The sequence below is a fragment of the Pseudopipra pipra genome, chromosome 1 (assembly GCF_036250125.1).
Source record: "Pseudopipra pipra isolate bDixPip1 chromosome 1, bDixPip1.hap1, whole genome shotgun sequence".
NCBI classification, from domain to species: Eukaryota; Metazoa; Chordata; class Aves; order Passeriformes; family Pipridae; genus Pseudopipra; species Pseudopipra pipra.
This window is the reverse complement of record NC_087549.1, coordinates 14,570,306-14,587,038: the sequence shown is the minus strand read 5'-3', so window position 1 is coordinate 14,587,038 and position 16,733 is coordinate 14,570,306. Positions and strand designations below refer to the sequence as shown.

At 39.1% G+C, this 16,733-nt stretch overlaps 1 long non-coding RNA gene across 1 annotated transcript; it reads right to left on the bottom strand.

The window, feature by feature from the left end:
* Positions 1 to 1,820: 1,820 nt before the first annotated feature.
* Positions 1,821 to 15,244, bottom strand: LOC135410046 (uncharacterized). The gene is made up of 2 exons (XR_010428499.1): positions 4,118 to 15,244; positions 1,821 to 2,970 (listed from the first exon to the last, which is right to left on the bottom strand). It is a non-coding gene; the product is annotated as an uncharacterized LOC135410046 (long non-coding RNA).
* Between the last annotated feature and the right edge of the window lie 1,489 nt (positions 15,245 to 16,733).

Genomic DNA, 16,733 nt, shown 5'->3' with positions numbered 1-16,733 from the left:
CGCCATTAAATCAAGTACTGGAAGTTAGTAGAAATACAGTATTTCATATCTGATGAGTATCAGGTCTTAAAATCTTTAAGGAGTAAAAAGCCATTTTTTTCACAGTGGTGCTCTTTTCCTTTGTGTGTTCTTACATTTCACAATTCCTGTTTGCAATTACTTTACACTTCAAAGTGGTCTTTTAAATATATTTCAGTACAAATTGTCTGGGACTATCTATCTGTTGAAATTTTCTGCCGTATATTTTACTGTTACATACAGGTATGGCTATATTTGTTTCTTTGATCAAGTAGGACAATTAATTACATCGTTTAAGTGGGTGACTTGATTTATAGAGAATTATAGAAGTCAGAGCAATATGGTGGATGAAAATAGCTATTAAATAAAGAATGAAGCCAAATGATGTTCAGGCATAAAAACCATATATTATATATGCAGTATAATAGCCATACTATCCAATTTCTAGTACTATTAAACATGTCAGCATAGTTTCTCTGTCTTCATAATCATGAATTATTTTTACAGGATACTGCAATTTCATTTTGTTAATAATAAAGATGTTTGATATAATATAACCTCACAAACAATAAATTTTTGTAGATAAATGAATCATACTTTATGCGAAGGGTGCATTTATAAATACTTCATGTAGAATTAATAGATGATCAATAAATGTGATCAGTAAATTACAACTACATATAGAATAAGCCAGCAGTGCCTGGAAGCATGTAAGTGGAAGATGTTAGAGATTTTCATATACCAAGGTCATAAAGAAGCCATAGACATATTGGCTCTTATGCCCATCTTGAAAAGTGACCATGATGTAGTTTGATGTACGTTTGTAGACTGATGAACAAGAAAAGTTCCCTCTGCTTGTCATGCTTCTGTGGACAAATGACCTGGAACAGATTAGGGATGGCAATGGCAGTCTAGGGAGAGATGCTCAGGAAGTAAAGTATCTCCTTCCATTTGCCCTCTACGCATTTAGCCTTCATTTACCTTCTCCATTTTACCTCTGTTTAACACTGGTGAGGTCACATCTCAAGCACTTTATAAAGGCTGGGCCCTGCCTCGTGCTGGGAGTTGTCACTAGGCTGCAGAGGGCTACTAAACCCTTTGGTGAGAGAACTGGAGTATGTGGCATGTGAAGATAGGCCTCTCTGTGGTCACCTTCAGTTCCTGGCTTGTCTCCCCTCACAGATCAACCACACTCTTGCTGTCCCCCGAAAATGGGACTGGAAGGTGATTCACTTCAAAACATTGCTGATTTCACACATAGTCTCTCACACTCCCACAGAGGAGCATGAGGACATACATACCCAGGTAGTCAGTTCAGCATGCATGCATCAGGATACTTGAATATAGGCAGTCTGCCCAGGAGCCCTGTTGAAGGATAAGGACACAGGCTATTGAGACCTCATCTTGTCTCCTGGTCTCTTAGGTTGGGAGCTAAAGCTGATTTTTACACATGCCTTTTTCTATCCTTTAGGGCATCTCGGTAATGAGTTTCTCCATCCTATCCCACATCTCACCTCCATGAGTTGTCAGCATTTACTCACTCTTCTTTGTCTCTGATGGGGGTATCCTAAGAAGATGCTATCTCTCTGTTAGGATCATGATGAACTGATAATGTCTAGATGCCTTCAATACAGTCAATGCACAGCCCTCTGGGGTATGGGCCACTCTCCCCAGCTTTGTCTTGTCAGCAAACTTGCTGAGGAGGCCGTTACAACCTCCTTCTGAGGCAGAGTAACTGAGGTTCTTGTTAATAGATCCCTTGGGGCAAATTAGAGTGAATGGACACTGAACAGACAGGTGTATATATTCAGCAGGTTTATTTTAAAAAAATTTAGTTGCAACAGATAGGAGGTGTGTAGCCATTTTAGTTCTTTTCTATAAAAACATAAACTATATCATGAAGAGAATATATAAGGAAAAGAGAAAGAGACAGAAGGGACAAGTGTAGATAGTGGAGAGGAAAAATATCACCACCTGTCAATCCAGTGATGAGACTTGATTGATGCAATTTCAGTGTCCATGGTCAGAGTGATGGTCTCAGTCTTGATCTCTTGGAGGTAGGTGCCCACACAATAAAGGGTTCACCTGGTTATATATGTTCAGACTTAAGTGAGAATGCTCCTATACTTCCAGTGTGGGGGAGGTTTACACTGTCAGATACAGATGCATTATCAGGAGGGAGGAGATTGGCATGATAAAAAGCATTACTCCACCTCTGAAGGATCTGCTTCTTATCAGTCTTTTCCTTTATCTGGCACAAAACCACTTTGTTTAAGTCACCAGTCTTATCAGAGAAACAATAGATTGCAGGGCTCAACCAGCCCATCCAATCAGTTTGGTCCATCACAGAGGCTCTTTCATCAAAGTCACTGATGAATATGTTAATACTGGGCTCAGTATTGAACTTGGGGAACACCACTAGTGGCAGGCCTCTGACTAGACCCTGTGCCACAACCCTCTGGGATCTGCCATTCATCCAGTTCTCAAGTCACCTCACTGACCACTCATCCAGTCCACACTTCCTCAGCTTGTCTATGAGGATGTTGTGAGAAACAGTGTTGAAAGTCTTGCTTAAGTCGAGGTAGACAATATCCACTGTTCTCCTCTCATCCATCCAGGTAGTTGTTTCATTGTAGAAAACAATCAGGTTGGTCAAGCCTGATTGATTCACCTCTAGTGAATTGATGCTGACTACTTCTGATCACCTTCTTGTCATCCATGTGGATGGAGATGGCCTCCAGAAAGAGGTGCTCCATTCCTATTCTTAGGTCATTCCTATTGCTCTTCTCTCACCTTTGATACTTCTGGTGCTGCTTCCACACCCTGTCTTGAGCAGCATGGCTGAATCTGGTGATCTGGTTGGATTTGATGATCTGCAGCAACTCCTACAGCTTTCCTTTCCTATAATTCTGTGACATAGTCATAGTAATACAATGCAGCCAAGGATTGTCTCTGTGAAAAAAAGAGATTTTAGGATATCCATTTCTTAGAAAACTTTTGTGATAAAAGTACTGAGCACTAGGGATATTGGCCTCTTGGGAATCTGTTATGTGAGTGATGAAGTGAGAGGAATTACAAGGAGTGAAAAAGACATCTAGTTTTAGCAGAAAGAAATCAAAATTTGATTAAAAAGTACACAAACAAAAATAAGGAATAACTTAAAGAGTAGGAAAACATTCTTAGCGAAAAGGATGTATTTATATTACTTAAAAAAAGGTGTAACAAGGACTGTGGCTCATCTGTCTGAGAAATTGGATATAAACAGTAGAAAACAATTGAAGTATCTGTAAAGTAATTACAAGGGGTTTTTACTAAAGAAAGAAATTAGAACAACCAGTGCAGAATATGAAACTAGATAGGAACAATGTGAATAGTGAATAGCAGTCGTCTTTGTAAAGAATAAAACGTTCAGAAAAAAAGTAACTTGAAATCACATTTTCAGAAGAAATATTAAAGGCAGTTTGGAGTGGAACAGATAGGTAAATACTAAAGCCTATAAATGGGTATCCCCTTTAAGAGGGAACACGAAGAGAAAAAAATTAGTTTTACTATCCCTTTTGATGATTGATTCTTAAAAAGAGACAGAAAGTTTCCTGAAGGGAGTGAATGCAGTTTGCCAGAGATTTCCCCTCAGGTTTCAATTCAGAGATAGGTGCAATTCACTGTAGCATTTGTCATTCTGGTATAGACTGGAGAACAAATGTTTTAAAATCTAGATATTTCTGAGCCTGGTATTATAAAGAACATGCACCAAACAGCCACAGAACCCAGCAGAAATGGGTAACAGACTTATTTGTGTTGTGATGTTATTGAAAATGTGGTCATTGAAGAGTACTTTGAAATGAGTGATCAGCAGTTAGTTTAGCTATGAATAAATGATGTGTAAACCAAAGCAGATTCTAAGGGCCACAACAACAAAGGGTCACATCATACATGTGATATGTCCATGAAAACAGAAAATGCAATCATCAACTGTGTTAGAGTATCTCCAGCATCTAAATGAAGTGTCATTAATGTCTGAAATTCTGTGGCTATATCTATTTAGGAAAATAAATGGCTCATAAGCCTAAATTGTATGCCCCCTTCCCAACTGCCTCACCTAAAAGAAAAGTCCAAGATCCACCTCAAAGCATCTCCTGGGAATGCCCTTGATTTGCTCTGTCCTTCAAACCATATGTTGTCCAGAGGAATACTGGACAGTGTGGGCTAAAGTTGTGCCAGGAACTGACGGTTTGGTAGTTTGGATGATCCTGTACTTGTGCCCTCATGCCACCTCTACAGTTCTTGATTCCTAGAAACACAGACTTGACTTGCAGCACTGGGAGGTGGCAGTAGCAAGAGAATCAGGAGAACAGGGAACCTGTTTCTGTCAAAAGAATAAAAAGGATCAGTGTATTTAAATTAATGAAAAGAAAGTAGTGAGGGATACAATCAGGTTTCCTTTTTGCAAGAGAGGTAAATGCCAGAGAAAGTGAAAGTTCGCTTCAGCCAACTGGCAGTAATGACTCAAGGACAAAAATGTATGACTTTTGCACAGGAAAACTGAGTCTAGATTTTAAAATTTCTAATCATGAGAAAAATATGATGCAAGGATCAGAAATTTAAGAGTCAAAAGAACTGCTGTACTGTTTTTAATATAAAGCTTGGTTAGTTAGTGATGAAAATACTATAACGTGACTGGCAGATTGTTTCCTATTTGACATTCCTGAAACCTGTGATTTTGTTTCCTAAATCTTTACAGATAATCTCTATTCAGGAAGAACATTTCTATTTCAAATACAGATAGCTAAAATGTGTTTAAGCTATTTTGTTATCGTTTCGCTAAAAAAAAATCAGTAATTTTTCTGAGTTGTAATTTTTTTCTATATTCATACTGTGATGGGGATGCTTATATTTTTTCCTAAATTATACTATGATGGGCCTAGTTCTGAAAGATTTTCTCAATGACAGCTCTCCGTAAGATGTGAAAATCCAGTCAGCAAAGGAGCAAAGCAATCAAATTGGGATCAAAAGACAGAGAGGCTGGATCTGAGTGGTGCTTAGGCAAGGTGTACTGTGGGTCAAGTGATAAAAGAGGAAAATAAATACCATTAGCCTACTGGAGACTCAGGGTGCCAGGAAGCAGAAAGGTTTTTACATGCCTTCAGCCACTATCTGGAAATATAATTGGATAAAGTCTTATTTACATCTTTGGGATTTTAAGTTTCTGATGGAATTTATCTTGCTTAAGTTGTCCTTGTCTAAGTTTGTAAACTTGGCCTTCTAGCCTTAAATAAACTCAATAAATTGGCAAGATTGAGAAGGAGATGAGAATGTAGTCTGCCCCTAGTCTGTAATAGGCTGCCAAGTGTAGCCATTAGCAAAAGCTTGCAGTGCAACCTCCCATACAATTAGAAGGCAATATTTATAAAATTAATAAAAGAAAACATGAAGCATCTAATGGAGGACTGACCCATGGCACTCATGGTCAGACTCAGGTCAAGGGCTAAGTAAGCTATATGAAAAACATGATATTTATGTAGGTAATATCCCCCATTTAGACAGATTTTTTTTCTGCAGCAATATAAACCCTGTATATCATTGCATAAAGCCACCACTACTGTGTTATGAAAACAAGGGAATATTTTCTCCTATATGCAGGTTCCTCTCCAGATTGTCTGCCTCACAATTCTTCACTACAGGGCTTCCAGCATTTTCTGTTGACATCTATTAATGTTCAGTGTTTTATTCTGTGATACTGTGATAACAAATTTTAATACAGAAAACAAATTTTAATATAGGATATATATTGTCTAATGGAAATAGCAGCAACATGAATGCAATAGGAGAAAGTAAGATATGATGCAATGTAATAAAGGCTGCGGTAAAATAAATTGCCATTGCCATACTGGTCTCCCTTCCTTGTGTGTCTGAAATCTCATCTCATCACGCAGAACATTTTTCAAGCTTGCTTTCTTTTGAGGTGATGCAAAAGATAAAGGAATTCCCAACTCTGGTGATACTGTAGGTATTTTAGAATCAATTTTAATTTGATGGAAGACCTTTCATGCTCACTGTAATGGTTATATCAAAAAAGCTGCAAGTATCAATTTCAAATCCAAATACTGCAACCCCAAATTTCATCTTACAGTTAGAAGTGAAAAAGAGAATTTTCATTTTTTACTGTTCTTCCCTTTCCCTAGAGTGCCCTTCCTGTTGCCACCAGAAATATCTTTATGTACCTGATGTTGAGATAAAGTGAGGTTAATCAGATCTAAACACATACATGAATAGACGTATATTTGCAAAAGCTCAGTTCAGAGAAAATGCTTATGTATGGCACCATGATGATAATTTTTAATAAGCAGGAAGCCACAATAGCTGCAGAAATACTTAAATCTCATTTCCTATCAATCTGTGCCTCTGTTACTACATGTTCCCTCCACCTTTGCCTGGGAGACCACTAGCTCTTAGCCCCTAGCTAATATTTTCTCAAAATATTCCTTCCTCATTTCCTTTAAGCCTTTTTTCTTCCCCTGCTTTGTCCTCAGTTTTGTCCCATAGGCAGGGCAAGAGAAAGTGTGTACTGTGTGGCTGATTCTGGGCTGCCAGGATGCTAGTTCCTTGGATGTACTGGGATACTAATTCCTTGAATGGTAGTGTAGGTGTCTTAGCATCAGTTTTCATTTGCTGGAAGAGCTTTCATGCTCCCTTGTGATAGTTATATCAAAAAAAGCTTGAAGCAGTAATTTCAAATCTAAATACTGCTGGCAGGCCAAACACAACAGGCAACTTGAGCTCACTTGTCTTCTCCACCAGGTTTGCAATATTTAATTCTTCCTTCTTTTTGCATTTTCTGCTTTTCTGAAAGCTTTCAGGAACTTCAGGCTGCAAGACTTCAGTTCCCTTACCTTTTTTTTTTTTTAACTGACCATCTGGTTCAATAGTTATTAGGGAAGGATTGACAGAGAACTTAATTAAATAAGCTTCATTTCCTTTCAAATTCATGCTACCAGCTTGCTCTGCTGTGGGCAGCATTTTACAGATAAAGCCAAACACAGATCAGTAGAATCATGCTTGTATTATGCCAGACTCCAAATCCCTGCTTCAAGCCACTGGAAAACTAAAGCTTCTAAACCCATCTGAATTGCTTAACATGTAATAAATAACTATTTTTCCCATCTTGTGGATCCCTCTATTCCAAGAAAGAGACAAACTGACTTTGGTTGAGATTTGGAAAAAAATGCTGGTATATAATCACCTACCTACTTACCTACCTGTGTCCTAGTTTCAGTCTAACTTCCTGCTTATCTCTAACCAATATATAACAGCATCAATATCAAGAGCTGTTTTTTCAGTTAGTAACTATATCTATTAGTGTGAACATTTAACAAGCTAACTGGGGCACAACAATCCCAGTTTTTTCCTTGCCTTTATCAGTATAGTGTTTTGAGAATGAAAGCCATATATGTATACACACCTCCTCACATCCTATTCTGAGGTCTTTATGTATACTCAGAATAAGGTTTGCATAAACCTTATACAATCTTTCTGCACAGCAGAGAAGTTCATGGAGTCAACATATTATGTTTTTTTAAAATGAAGTTTTTCTTATATAGGAACAAACAAGTACCATTTGCCTTTAGTGTAAAAATATTCCTTTTGGGATAAAATTGATGTCACTATATGATAGTTTCAGTCTAGGCCTTCCTGGAGACCTGCTTGTAACTGGGGAAGTACCCTATATTCCCAGTGTTCCATACGATTTTTTACGTAAGCAAGAGTATAAAATAAGAAGGAAAGGGAAGGTTCACTCTCTTTTCTTTCCAGCGAAGCTCGAGGCAGCAGTGCCCTGCAGCCCTGCAGCCAATCTTGCTGGCATGGGGGGGAAGTGAGTCCAAGTGAGGGCTTGTAGACCTTGGGAGGCAGCGGTTGTCTGGCACCATCCTGTTTCTCGAGGAGAGTCATAAGATTTTCTTTTGCTAGTTCTTTAATGCAATCAAGGGAGAAGGAGAAGAAGAAGATGAGTATCTGGTTTTAACTAATGAGGATTGTAGAATTAAGCTGAATGGTTGGACTAATCTGGCCTTGGGTCTTTGCATGCTGGAGTCCAGCCTAGTTTAGCACCAGTGTTGACTTTACTGTGCCATGATCCAACAGGACTGAGGTAACAGCAGTTAAACAGGTAATAGCAGAAATAACCAAGGAGCTGCACTTCAAGAGTAGGACTTGGACTAGGGAAGATTGGTGAAAAAAAGGGTATTTCTGCATTCATCTGAGTCTGCTTACCCCTGGGAGTAGTGTTACAGGTGAGCAGAGTTTGTGTGGTTGACAAGAGTGCTAGCTAAACCGTAGCAACTTGAAGTCACAGGGTTAGCCAGACTGGTGATGTGCTAGTTTGGATACTTGTGGATTCTGAAGTGCCAGAAACACTTCAGCAGCTTTGGTCTGACACAGGATCTGTGCATATTCATGTACCACACTACTGCAAGCAGAAGTACTGGGGAATATGGTGCACAGACATCTGAATGTCAAAAACCAAAGCTAAAATGGCTCTGCACTGAAATGAATAAACATACCAGGAGATCATTTGGCTCCAATACTTCATGCTGGCTGATGTTTTTAAGCTGCCACTTAAAAATAAGCAGAAGTATAGTCATTAAGAGCAGATTTTCTCCTTGGACATATACAAATGACTTAGCAGAATCTGTTCAAACAGCTGAAATCCTATTGTACTATGGTTTTTAAAACAGTTTATCACCTCCATAAAGTCAACATCTGGCTTGCTCTGCTATAAAAAACTCTAAGAGCTACTATTTTAGGCAACTGTGGATTTGCCTTAGGTATTTATCTTACAGTAAAGTATGACATTACAGTTAGTGCTGTACAGTGCACATGCAAATCCAGTTTAATGGGGTTTAAGCTGGGATTCATCCTGCATTATGTTAACCGCTTGTCCAGGTTGCCTGAAATGGAACAGGGTCACACTTGGTTCCTGCTACAGTCTCTCAGCAGATCTTTCGTGCCCTGAATAGAATTTGAGTGTTCTTCTCACATTCTTCTGTGCAGCCCTAGGGTATGGCTTACTCTCAGGATGTGCCTGTCATTCTCCAGCCTTTACAGCAGGTCCCTAAGGCAAATGACTCCTCCCACAGATGCCTTAGAAGTGTACCTAAACAAAGATGGAGTAAATCCGAGCTTTACAGCAGCCCCAGTACAGTGCAACAGCACATTTGTGGGGAGCTTTATCTCACCTATATTCAGTCATGTAGAGGCTGAGCTTCTCTAAACTAGCTGTCTTCACAGTTGGTGGGCTGACACAGGTACATCCAGAAAGCAGTTCCTCTTATTAGTGCTGAACACACTTCTTGAGGTATGTATCTTTGCTGCATGAAGACACTTGTCTCCCTGCACTGGCTGCAGATTTTTCCTGGACAACAGGTTTGAACTACATGGCCAACTTTTAGATGAAAAAATGTGAAGATAAATGCACCGTGGATGACCACATAAAAGTCCCTCTGGAAAGTTTAAGGAGACGTTACCACTGATAGCACTGGGTACAGACGTACATTTTAGAAAGAGATCTGCATGACAGGCCATGAAAATGTTATAGCTGAGGAAGATAGTTCAATGTAGAAAAGGACTTTTCTTATAGCAGCTTTATTTTCTTCATCTAGATCTTGATTTGAACATCTACCAGAAAAGACATGTAAGTACAGAAGAGAACTTCCATATTTTGGGCCCTTTAACATATTTTTTTAGTATATCTTTATGAAAAAGTATATATCTCTACATTTTATTTCTGGTGGTATTTTTTTGTATCTTGGTTTTTTTTTCCTTTTGTTTTCCTAGAAGTCTATAACAACACAACTTTTTAGATGATTGTTGAATATAAACTAATATCTGACTCCAGCTCAGATGATTCCTAAAACTGTACTGCAGTAATATATCATATCACAGAATAATTTTGTTCCAGACATGATATTACACTGCTAAGATATCTCTTCCCACATAGCAGAAACAGAGCACTTGGAAGACCTGAGACATAAGGGATTCGATGGGAAAAAAAACGCAGCAGAGTCCTTTTATAGAAAAATGCATGGTTTTAAAGGTGACTGGCAGAGAATCCTTTCAGTGTTGTTTGTAACCTTACAATTGTTGTTTGTGTTTCCTTACTATGTGCAAAGAAATCTTGAAATGTATTATTTTTCTCAAACCCAGTAACAATTTCAAACAGGAAGTGTCTTTTCAAACAGTAAATTTCATGTCTGCCAGGAAAAATATAACAGCAGCGAGAAATGTATACCTGGCTCTGAAACCTTCTTTATGCCAGCAGTTTGTACTTCCAGCTCACTTACCAGTTTAAACACAACCACCCAAGTATCAGTGTATGTTTGTTCGGAGGGGGAGAGCATGGCTGTTATACTTGTGTGTGCTCTTATTTTGCAGCATGAATAAGAATGAAGAGAAATAATGTTTTCGCCAAGCATCTACCTGTTTTTCATAGAACTGAGATCTGGGAAACAAGTTCATATTTAAGGTTATACTTACATATCCTTTTAGAAAACAGGAGAAAACTGTGAAGTTTGGGGCTGGAGGGAAGGCATGAAGTCAGCTTTATGGGTCTTTTTTTGGGCAAAGAGAAGTGGTGCTGGGAGAGCAGAGGACAGAGCAACAATTTCAAACCCTTCTGGGCTGTGCTGCTGAAGACTGCACATGTGCAACACCCACACCACCTGCTCTACTGGCCATGCTTCCTGGGAATTGTGGACCTCTGCTAAAGGCTTGTTGACAGGACCTTTGCTAGTGATTGAGTTAAAATCCTGTCAGAGAGGTTCAGTGCTTTTTCTTCTGTACTGCTGCTCCCAGTCACAAGTCAAATAACCTTAAGAATTACATCCAAATTAACCTCTCCATCACCTCCTATTTCTTTTCAAAGTCTTCACTGAGGATGTTTTTCTTCACACAGCTATAACATTTGAATATTATTATTGTTCAGAGTTTATTTTATTGTTGAGATTACTGTGTAATCTTCTGATCCAAGAAACAACAAATATCACAAAAGCTCAAAACACATGGTCTTTTCTGCTCCATAGGGCAACTATCCAAATGATTTGGCCTCTGGAAATAAGAAAGACAAGAAATATGTAACAGATACACTGATTTATTTTTTTCTGTACTCGAGCTAAGGTTTGGCAATTCAAAAACAAAGGCTGGAGATTTGGTTTTCTATTATATCAGTTTTACACTGGAATAATACTGATAGAGTGAAGTAAAGAAGCAGTTCCAATATACATTATACATGCCAGACTGGTGCCAGGGGTCTCTGGACTGTTTCAGCCATTCCTGATGAAAGAAGTTCAGAGAATTCCTGTAGAGTTGAAATAAAATGGAAGGTATTAAATATTGAAGATTATGATAATGTTAGGGATTAGTGTCAGAGCCTATGCTTAAATCCCTGCATAGTAGGACAAAGTTGGTTTTAAAACTTCTTTGGTCAGTGGGGGGCTGTACAGCATTACAGTGAGATTTTTTTCAACCACCCAATGTCTTCACACACCAACTCTCCCCCTGCTGAAACCTTGGCAAACCTCACCCATCCCGTCATAATGTCCTGTGCACACACCCATGCTTTGCCCGTTGCACTCTTCTGTCTCTTTCCTGGCTCTTCTTGGGAATAAATTACCTTGGTCCCAAGCTCTGTGATGCTGATAATCAAGTGCAGCCATTCCCTGTGATGAACCAGCTCCATTAGCTCTGGATCCCAAGCTTAGTGAGCACGTAGTATTTCTGCATGTTGTATCTGTTACCAGCTAAGGATGGAGGGAAACCCCCACACCACTAGCCAGCTGGGGCTGCTGAGCTGTAAAACCCTGAGGGAGAATTTTGTGGAAAGCCACTTGAACTAGCCTTGCAGAAAGCCTTTGTCTGGCATTTGCTGTCCTTCCGCTGGAGGCCTCTGTCAGCATAACACAACTGGCACAAGTGGTTCGGTTGTGATGGACAACATCACAAACAAGGCACAGCGGGACAAGTGATACTAAGTTTATCCACTAAGCAACAGCATCAGGATCATTAGATGCCAGTACCCACATGGTATTCACAGTCCTGGTCCTTTGCCCAGCTCTGCACTGCTCTGCTTGGTCCTTCCTCCTGTCCTCAAGGCATGCTAGGGGTGTTGTAGTGTCTGTCTATCTGTGTCTCTCAGGCTACCCTCTCTTTGTCCTCTCTCCTCTTCTCTGTGGAGAATTGCACTGGGGTCACATCTCCAGTATTCAGGTGGAGGGTGGGGAGGGGAGCTCCAAGGCCACCTTGCAGGCTGAAATCTCCCTGGGACAGATCCTAACCCCAGCCAGGTCATGTCAGTTTGAAGAAAGGGTCAGTAATAGAAAAGAAACTATATGCATGAAGTACAAATTTGTAGCTTTCACAAAGATTAGGATGTTAAAAATAAGTATATCCTAATTTTTTTTAAAGTGTATAATTAGACTTAAGTAGAATTCTAGTTTTAAAATAAATGAAATATAAATCCTGAGTTCCATTTGTTCTCCTTGGGTTTATTTCTTCCCATTTGTAAAATGACCACATACAGAATTTTTTCACTTAGCTGCTAGTTAAAGGTTGCTAGCATAAGGAAGAGCAAAATCTGATGATGATTCGTAGAACAAATACAATGAATGTTTCAAAACTGCAAGTTACCCTGCACCATCAGTACAGTGCCTTAGTAATATTTTGAGTATGAAGATCTTGCAGCCTTGTAGTCATGTGGTTCTTAGCTCCCAGAGAGCCACAACCACATGGTAAAATGCTTTGTTGGCTTTTCCATGCAGGAATAAACTCACAAGGACTTGCAATTGGACCACAGCTGGTTTTCTACTAAACAGCCATCCATTATTAAGGAATTCCAGGGATTAAAATCCAACCTGGATTTGTCCTGGGTTTGTGGTGCTCACAATATTTTTCTGCTAAGATGACTGGATTCTGAATCATGGGAAAAACTACAGGTTCGTGAGTTGTATGCAATGCATTTTCTTCTCTCTAAATTTCTGATGGATCTCAGGATGCCATGTCTTTTCATCAGTCATACCTGCCTTTGGTTTTAAAGCATTTTGTGCCAAATCTCATCTGCCTGGTTTTATCATCCTCTTATAATTCCTTTATGCTTCTCAGAGTGAGCACTTCAAAAGTGAGTTAAAAGTTCTGTCAACATCTAGATGGGAAACAAGAGTAGGGACATTATATCTTTCTATATTTCCCCCTAGGACAGACTAGTGCAAATGAGAGAAACTCATTTTTCTTCTGGAAAGAGATTCTGGGTCTCCTTATCACTAGAAGTTTTACAGAAGTTCTTGCCTCTTATTAGATATGAGTTGATCTGAGTTGTGAGAAATTCATACGCTATTAATCATCAGATGTATTAATGTATAGATATGTATAGATTCTCTGAAGTTTTTGTCAACCCAGCTTCCTAAGGAGGCTAGGCAGTCTTTACTTAAACCATAAAGAATATGTAATCTTTGAAAAAAAAAGAAAAGAAGCAACCTGAAAGCCTCCTCCTACCATGCTGTTTTAAAATAGAAAGCTGACTACTGTGTTGCTGATTTTGTGCTGCAAAAAAAATTTATTTTCGAAGCAGATAAAAATCAGTCTTTTGTTTTGAGCGATTTGAAGAATTATTGCTTCTTAAAAATGTATTTTTTGTTTAACACCTTTACCAAGATCAATCTGCAAGAGGTTAGGTAGAGGAGGTAACTCATTGCCCTGTTAAATGAACTTAATTATGCTAAGGCATACTTAAGCAGTAAGGTGGACTTTTTAAAAATACGTTTTATTCTCATGCCATTTATTATTTGGTACTCTTCTACCCAAACAAAGGAGAACAATACATTTAGAACACTCTTTTTACAATTTCTTTATCTTTTCCTGCTGCATGGGAGTTAGGTGTGATCAGCAAGGATATATTTCTCGTTGGTTATAGGGAGAGTGCTCTGGCATTTTCAATGCTGGATACGTAAAGTAATTTTTATATTTCAGATTAAGACATGACAGGCTTAGTCAGTGGCTTACTGTGGGTCAACAACTTATTCTGCTATTGAAGTGCTGTTAGCACTGCCAATGTTCCACTGCTGATCATGTGAGGATGTGACAAACAGCAGCTGCACACTATGCTGGCACTGGGGTGATCCCCATTTTCATGTCTGAGGCAAACTTACAGAATTTGTCAGGGGCCTGTAGCCTTCATGGCAGTACAGGTACAGCACCCAAGTACCAGTACTGCACATTACATCGTCACACCTCGCCATGGAACCAAGGCATAAATGGTCGGTGCCAATGTGTAAATAGAGTCTATCTCATCAGCAGCCCTTCTGAGCAACATCAATTGTTTTGTAAACCACAAGTAGCTTGGAAACTGGGAGATGGCCTCCTTTGCCATGATTATTTAATAACTGGAAAACCATAAAAGATCTGTGCTGATTTCCTAAACTAATCATCTAGGCACAATTTCTCCATCCAGACCAAGCCAGGTAAGTCAATCTTCTGGTTACCGAACAAAAGCAGCATGCATGGATGCTTCAGCCTCAAGGCTGGTATGGCCCCAATAGTCCTGTAGTCTTCTCAGAAAAAGAAAGCCTGAAAATGGGGGTCCCCATAGAGTTTATTCTGCAATTCATATGGCAACAAATCTATTATTCAACCTTAATCATTCTCCAAAATGTTTTCACCCCAACGCTAATGGCTAGATTGCCCCATAACTGAGGCAGATTTTATGATATTTTGTCTGGTTCAATTGTACTTTTAGTGTCTGGATAGCTTCCACAGAAATTAATCTCTCGTCTCTGCTTCAGGAAACAAGGTTAACTGTAGCACCAGTTTAATATATGGCTCTACATCTTTAGAGACTTCTGGATCTTGCAATTGCTTTTCTCACACACAATTAGACTCCCAAGTATTCATTTCTGCTTAGTATTTATCAAACTTCCTGTATTATCTAGTTTCAGTATCTGCTGAAACCCCCTTTACCGATGTTCTTTCCCAGCCAAACCAGGGGGCTTCTTTCAGTTCATATCACACTTAATTCAGTGTTCAGGACCACTGGCAATTCCCCACATCTTCTTCCTTTCCATCTTATTCTTTGATGAGCCTGTGCCCTCTGCTTTCTACTTTTACATCAAACACTGTTCTTTCTGTACTTCTGGTAGATCCTCCCACTCCATCTCCACTACCTGTTGACACACTTCAAATTTTCACCCTTTATCTTTATAGTCTCTAGTTTGACTACCTCATCCTCCCCAACAGCTTCTGTTGCTTACAACAGTTTTTTTTCCTCCTGTTGTGAATTTTTGTCTCTGATATAGCTTCTTTGGTGTTACCTTGCCATTTCAAACTCTCTTCAAATAAGACTTTTTTAGCCATCCCAAGGATTTTCTTTTCCTCTTTTTCTGTTTGTTCAGAATTTTACTGTCCTCCTTGTCTTGTAGCCTTCCTGTTACCTTTGATTCCTCATTCTCTCTGTCTCTCCATCTACTCACTTGTTAAATGTAATTATTTTATTCTATGTGACATTAGCAAGCCTAATCATGACCGTTTATCTTTATTGCTAAAATACTTGTCCATTTCTACCCTCATTTCTAATCATCCTTCTGCTGAATGTGAAATGAATTTGCTAAACTCATCTTCACCTTGTCTTCTCTAACCATGTCTTCTTCCAATCTGAATAATTTCACCTGCTTCATGAGTCTTAATCTGTAATCCTTTTGAATGCCTTGGATAATCTGTCTGCCCAAGAACATATCTGAATTTACCTACAAACCACTGCACCCTCTTCCTCCCTTTCCTCCCTTTTTTTTGACTCCCTGGGTCTTCATTTCATTGTCCTTTTTTCCCCAGGCTTCATTTGGGGAGGAGTAAATATTCTAGATCCTGTTTTTTCATCCTATCTCTGACATGAGCAGCCAAATGAATGCCTTTAATGCTGTTATGGTGCTCACACCTACCACCAGCAGACATACTAGACACTAGAGAGACCACAGATTGATGCAATGGGATGAGGCTTCTGAACTGAATTTACTATGTGCCTTTGATTAAACATTGATTTATTTACATTGCCTTCCAGAACGTCTCGTATTAGTGCTAGTGATCTGCAATTAGTATGCTTCTGTCTCCAGGAAGAAATGGGGAGCAAAAAGGTAATAGGGAGAATTTTTCTGTATTCCCTATGTTAATAGTGTGAGATAAGGCATAGTCTCATTCCTTCATGAGAAAAAGTAAGCACTTCCCTGCAGAAGCCAGCTGGGAACATTAAAATAGGGCAATGAGAATATGTAGCCAGCATTTTAGCCTGAAATAAGCAGTGTGACAAGTAATGTCTTTGTCTTTTTATGTATTGTTTATAGGATAGGCCTTCAGCAATAATGTTCATGGCATTCCAGAAAAAATGGCTTTTGCAGTTATTAAAATGCTGAGGTGTTTACTTTCAAATTACATGCTGCAGCATTTTTTTTCTCTTGGGCACCAATCTTTAAGGAGACACATCAATAAAATTCAGCAGTACTGACTTAATTATGTCTCTTTCTAATTCTAATTGCTCAGCTAGGTGTAATATCCTCCTGGGGACTAAGCTTCAACTGCATTTTTAGGGACTGTGTGAACTAGCACCTTTCTTAGGTATCACCCTGGCAGCGCTGGAAAAAGTTCAGGTTATTACCATGGAATATGCACAGTACAGATTTCCTGAT